Source organism: Rattus rattus, chromosome 7, assembly GCF_011064425.1.
Source record: "Rattus rattus isolate New Zealand chromosome 7, Rrattus_CSIRO_v1, whole genome shotgun sequence".
Taxonomy (NCBI): Eukaryota; Metazoa; Chordata; class Mammalia; order Rodentia; family Muridae; genus Rattus; species Rattus rattus.
Window position 1 is genome coordinate 108,928,955 of NC_046160.1, and position 7,097 is coordinate 108,936,051.

A 7,097-nucleotide genomic window follows, 5' to 3' on the forward strand; every position below is an offset into this window, starting at 1 on the left:
TTAAGACATCTGGAGATAAATACGATTCTTTATCCGTTCAGGCACAGATCTAAGTAGAAGAGGAAATATAATCAACCAGATTGTAAAAAGTTTATATCTTTTCTGTCCATGTTATAAACTACAGGGCCTCAGGTCCCTCACATAATTTACTTTTCAGTTCTTAATCTCTAAAATGAGACTCTTTATCTCAATTTCTTCCTGGTTTAGTGAATATTAAATATGTTCATGTTCCACAAATGCCTGACAAATACTGGGTAACCACCACACTGTATCTATTTCCAATTAGATAATACCATAGGGGGACAAAATATTGTCAAAGAAACTGAGTGGATGGAGATTAAATGCCAGGTTAGGAACGTGAGTATCTTTATCAAGGTCACAGTGCTTGATGTACTTTTCCAGCAGGGAGAAGTAAAAATATTTCTGGATTTTTCTTACATGTACAATTTAAGGACATAGAACAAAACAATGTTTACTATGATAGGGAGACGATTGACAAACACTGAAACTGAGACAGAGGAGGCAATGAATTAGGGAAAAAATGTGATTATGGCTGAGAGATGGCTCAGTATCTAAAGGGCACCTAACGTTGTGAAGGTTTCTTACCTGAGATCAACCTTTGAGCTATGTGGTGTGGATGAGAGAACACGCTGACCTCCTTGACTTCTCTATGTCACACGCGCAATCTCACGCAAAACCATGTGGAGTCACACACCAATCAATACTTGACTTTTTAAAATTTGGGATAAATAGTCTAGATATAAATGTAAAATATAAAGACTAAACAAATTATGTAAGAGATTTTCTTAAAGAAAGAGTAGCTTTAGTGACCCTTATCAGCAACAGAGTAACAGTATAAAATTATAGTTATCTCCATAAGTTTCAGTATAGTATTTTACTATAGATTCACATGGGCATGCATACACACAAACACAGACACAGACACAGACACAGACACACACACACACACACACACACACACACACACAGAAACACACACACACACACACACACACACACACACACACACACGATTCCAATTTATCCTGTGTATCCTCTATACACAATATAATTTATTTTAGAAATCCAAAAGGCTTTGAGCCACATAAAATGATGCACATACTCTCAGAGAAGTGGGGATTTCTGAGCTGAGACAGGCCAGATTGTTACCAAAATGACCAGTGACTGTGGAGGAAAAACTAGTTTTCCTAGGTAATGTTGAAAATTCTTTCGAATTATTTGTTGTTGTTTGTCTCTTATTTTCTTTTAAAGGAAGGAGACCGTTTGTTTGTTAAACTTCCAGGGAAACAAACCAAAATTATCACTTCATGTAATTCTGGCATTTTCTATCAGATCCCCAGTTCCTGAATAACTACTCCAAGACTTATTTTTTATGAACTAATGCCTGGGACATAAGCTTGGGCTTGTTCCCCAACTAGCTTTTAACTTACATAACCCGTTTATTCTACTTGAGCCACATGGATGTTGACCTCTCCTCAGTTTCATATATCGATTTCCTTGGAGTAGAATTGGGGAGCTTTCCTGCCTCTAACTGACCCCCACAATTCATAACTATCTACCAGAACTTCCAGATCCTATTTCCTGCCTTTTGCTAATAAGCCATCAGCTTTTTATTGAAAGGTGATGCCTCCACATAGTACAACAGAGATCCTCTCTACAAAGTTTGAATTCACTTGCTCTTTTTTGAGTAGCTGAAAGAAAAATTTGCTCTTTATAATACTACATCTTCTGCCCAGAAACATGTCTGAGAAGAAAGACGATGAAGGGAACATGCTCAAAATATTCCTACCTGTGTATGAGACAGAGCCCTCCCTAGATGAAATGTATAATTTGCTCCAGTAGAATATTCTTTTTTCCTCATCCAGATGAATGCAAATTTGGAGAATTATTTCCAATGCTTCGCTTGCTTGCAGGAAGGCAGCTTTTCTACATTATCCCCTCTATATGATTGTCACATTTGCTCTCATTGAGGATTGAGCCCAATGTGATCTGTGCATGGTACCGCTGGCTTTCAGAATTTGAGATACAGTAAGATGCACAGCATTTACAAACACAGTGCAAACACTCATTCTATAAAATGTGTATTTTTTAAAATTAAAATTAAGGAAAATAAAATTGAATATTGAATTTAATACACTTAGAATGAATTGTGACGATCATTTTCCAATCTGTCTGGGACTGAATCATGCTGTATTATCTGCAAATATAAGCCAGACCAATTTAAAAAAAAACATTTTATTTAGTTATAAACACCTACATCTAGATTTCTTTTACTTTTTTTTTAAATTTATGGTTACATTTAGTGTATCTCCCATTTTGTGTGTGGACCCTAAGAATCAAGGAAAGTGATTTAAGCCTGTTTGATCTGGAGTTATATTACAAATGGTTACAAATGCCAAATACGGGTGTTGAGAGCAAAACTCATGTCCCCTCAGGAGCAGTAAGTTTTCTTCATCTCTGAGCCATTTCCCCAGCACTAACCCCAATGCCCACCTTTTGAGTGAAGAACAAATGTAATTTGTAATTTTTAATTTAAATGTAAAATGTAATTTTTAATTGCTAAGAGCAAGAGCCAACTGTCATTTCTACGATGATACCTGTAAGTTTGCTGAAAAGAATACTCCTTAGATCGTTTATAGACATTTAAGAACAAGTACTTGTGCTAAAGGAATTCTAACTTAACTTACTTAGGGTATCCCTGCGGAGTTCTTGGTTGTAAATTCCGTACAAAATACTAGAGGTGGAGGGACTGTTGAGCGGTGGCAAGAAATACTTGAAGAGTGGGTTCCGGAAATGGCAACGTATTTAAATATAATAATAATCTCCGTCTGCGTGAGTTAATAAAGGAAACCTATTTTAAAGCATATCTTCATGTAGCCTCTGTTGTCAAATAAAAATGTCATCCTGAATCTCAACTAAATTCTTAATTTCTTGTGAATCAAACATAGGGAAAATCTTTTAAAAATTACCCACATTTCAGAAGAGTATCTAAAAGTGATCATTTTACTATCATAATTCAGAAGGTTGGGTACTAGGCTGTCCGGAGGTCCCTGTCCTTAGGTTACCAAGAACCTTTTTATTTTTCTCCATTTTTCCAGTTATAGTTTTTAATGCTTCATGCACTACTAACAATTTCTTTCAATGATATTTTTAATTTTATTTTTTATTAGATATATTTCTTTATTTACATTTCTTTATTCTCCATATTTATTAACTTGGGTATTTCTTGTTTACATTCAATTGTTATTCCCTTTCCCGGTTTCTATGCCAACATCCCCCTAACCCCTCCCTCTCACCTTCTCTATGGGTATTCCCCTCCCCATCCTCCCCCCATTACCGCCCTCCCCCCTACAATATCGTTCACTGGAGATTCAGTCTTGGCAGGACCAAGGTCTTCCCCTTCCACTGGTGCTCTTAGTAGGCTGTTCATTGATACCTATAAGGTTGGAGCCCAGAGTCAGTCCTTGTATAGTCTTTGGGTAGTGGCTTAGTCCCTGGAAGCTCTGGTTGCTTGGCATTGTTGTTCATATGGGGTCTCAAGCCCCTTCAAGCTTTTTCAGTCCTTTCTCTGATTCCTTCAACGGGGGTCCCATTCTCAGTTCAGTGGTTTGCTGCTGGTATTCGTCTATGTATTTGCTATGTCTCTCAGGAGAGATCTACATCCGGTTCCTGTCGGCGTGCACTTCTTTGCTTCATCCATCTTGTCTAGTTTGGTGAGCCTTTATATTTTAAAGCCTTTATAGCAGTTATTCAAAGAGTGGAATAAATGGATAAAGGCAAGAAGACATTGATTATAAGTCATGGCCAAACAGGAAAACCTGGATGATTTTCAATTTAAGATTTTGTTTTCTTTTTTTCTTAAAATTTTAGTGAACCCACAGCACTTTGGGTGTCTCTGTGGCATATTCTAGTACACTATTGTTCTTACCCAACTTTCTCTTTTGCTTCCTCTACTGCAACTTATGTACCAACTTTTGTTCCATCCGCACATACACACAGTCTGTCCTCTGCATTCCAACCACCTCTGTTTCTTTTCCCTGAAGTGGAAATGTATGGTTTCTATGGAAAGTCAGCTGTGTTGTATCGTGTACTTTCTGGGGCAGACACACGGATCCTTTACCCGAAGTGGATACAGGTGAAAGGTTGTTTTGTAAAAGCAAGCACATGAAAGGACGCTTCATGAAGGATTCTTCACAAATGACGAGCCTGTATTGTTTTCCCTTACACTGAGTTGCTGAGCTCCATTTGTTGGGACTCCATGGAGAGGAATGCACCAAAAATCTTCCAGTGATGCTCTAGTGGCGTTTTGCCACTTCTGAGGACTCAGCTGATTGGCAGAGTGATGTCAGCTGATACAGACTCACAGGGAATTTTGCTAAGATAGACTTATTGGTGAGGCAAGACTCATGCAAGGACCTGGTTGCTTCTGCTAACTCATGCCGACTTGGCAGGGAGCTGGCTATTCCAGCTAGGTTATACTACTGCTGCTGATTATTGTTTGCTATCCTAACACTACTTAACTCGACTGCTGAATCCCGTGAACTGAACTGCTAATTTCCTGACAACGCAGGTTGGATTTGCTCCAAAGAGAAATCGTTGAACAGGTACACTTCCCCTATATCCTAGCAACCATTCTACTACCTCCGGTGGGTGCCGACCAAGAAGGGAGATTAAAAATTTTAAGACATTTAAGAATGGTTCTTAAAAATTAGGGTTGAGAAAACATTAAGAAAATTCACCATCCTAGGATCTTGTCTCTGGTCCTGTCAAATAGATTATTTCCACAGTGTGTGTGTGTGTGTGTGTGTGTGTGTGTGTGTGTGTGTGCATCCGCGCGCATGTGTGTACTATGTGGGTGCATGTGTTTGTTTGCTTGGGCATGTGCTTTTTTGTTTTATATCTAGGATATCTAGGGTTTATAGGAGAGAAAACATATTTGCCCAGTTATAAATATTGCTCACTACATTCATTTTTCCCAATGTCATGATTCCATTTTTTCCCTTATAGATGAATATAATAGAGTTATTCCAATATAGTGGACCTCAGCATCCTTTACATATTATCATTGGGTTTAGGAATTAAATGAATAATTAGTGAAATCTAAAGTTCAGTTTATCTTTCTAGAATACAATAAAATGTTACCTGGCTTGTACTGCTTGATGATGTTCAAGTATAGCATTAATCCTCTTTTTATTTTTAAAGAACCATCATGTTGAAAATGTATTTAAATAAAGTAGTATGGAACTATTCATGGGTGTATAATAGGAATATTCTCCTAACTTAAAAAACTTTTCTGTAACTTGATATGTAACTTAAAAACAACTGACCTGTACTTTCCTTCCACAGAACACGGATAAGCTAAAAATCTACGAAGCACAATAGTTCAAGCTGTATCTGATCTCTCATATAAAAGAGACCAAACTCTGGAAACTTAAACTTTTCCATTTGTAAAAATACTTGGCTATAACCCTTAAGGTGCCTGTAGCATCCTCCAGAGCAAAGCTAAGCCTGTTCTGGGAGGTGTCACCCAATCCAATCACAACCGTCATTCTGAAGGAGGCTCCTGGGAACTTTGCTGCGTTTGTAACATTTATACGAAATACGTTTTCAAAAGTTGAGCTTTGCTGTTACCTCAATGCTTAGAAACCACCTCTAGGCTTCCAACTGACTCACAACCCAAAACCTCATCCAGCGATCCTCTCAGTACTTTAATGCTGTGAACAGCAGACTTTAGCAGAGGCATCTATGAGAAGCACATTCGTCGTTCCTGCATGGTACCCTGTATTACAGCATGCCCAGCTTATATTCCACCATCAAGTGTGGCTCGCCCATCAGTGCACTTTGTGATGGGTCGGTAAGAATATCCTCAAAACAATGGTCTCATCGTTGCCACTCAAAATAGCCAGTGAGAGGTTTGAGCTTGGAAGAAACAGAAGACGCTGAATCTGCTGCACTGCCTTGAACTACATTTGCAACTTCAGGGGAGCAAACAGACCCTTGTTGTTCCTCACGGTGGAAAAGTTCATTTTGTCTTGGTTGAGCTGGATTTTTTTTCTTCTGATAATTCAAGAGGGTGAGTGGGTAAAAGTTCATTCTTCACACAAGAAAACCCTTTCTGGAGAAGATCATGACTCTCGAAAGGCCCACTGGCTGAGAGCTTTATAACTGGAATACTGTCCTTCAGGCCTCTGGTGTTCATCTTGGAAACAGCTCTGCGAAATCCTCTGAATCCGCTAGAGTCAGCCAGCCAAGCCTGCATTAATGCTTTTAATGTTAATAAAAACAGTAGCATGGAGAAACAGAGTATATAAAAGTCATTCTTGTCCATAAAACTTAGGATTCATGTTTGGGTTCTCAATCCTATTCTGCTGGTCAGTGATTCTGTTTTAATGACATTACCACACTCTTTTTACTTTTAGATCTCAAGTATAACTTAAAACCTTGGGAGAGTGACACATACATTGGAATTTTGTTCAGGAATGTTTTGTCTATCATGGTTCTCTTATATATCCATACGAGACTTAAGACTTTTTTCAACTTCTATGAGCAATTGCATTAGAATTTATACAGGGACTATTTTTAGTTGAGAAGTTATTTTCACAATGGCATTTCCATCAGTCTATGAGGATGAGGGCTTTTCCATCTTCTGATTCTGACTTCAGTTTTTCTTTTCTTTTTTTCCTTGTTTAGATGTCTTTAATTTTTTTTTTTGTTGTACGATTCTTTCCATTTCTTTCTCAGATTTATTTCAATATAATTTTTGATGTTTTTATGAACTTGTTTTTAATTTCTTTCTCAATCAGGGTGCAAACTGGATAAGAATGAATAAAGTGTTAGACTGGATGATGGAAAGTTAGAAAACTTGATGTCTTAATAAAAGAAATCATTGAAGTCAAGTAAAAGAGAGCAGTACCAAAATATCACCTTCTGTAACTTTCTCAACACAGTCCTACCAGTTTGCAGTAGTAAGTTCGATTCTTGACCTCACAGCAGGTGTGGCCGCCAGAATATTGCTTGAAATACAAGTTATCACCCATCTTCTTCTGGGTACCTACTAAGTCAGATATTGGAGACAG

The 7,097-nt window shown here is 37.8% G+C and overlaps 1 pseudogene; it reads right to left on the reverse strand.

Annotated features, from left to right (window-relative positions):
- Positions 1-5,805: 5,805 nt before the first annotated feature.
- LOC116906180 lies at positions 5,806-6,280 on the reverse strand (annotated as a pseudogene).
- Between the last annotated feature and the right edge of the window lie 817 nt (positions 6,281-7,097).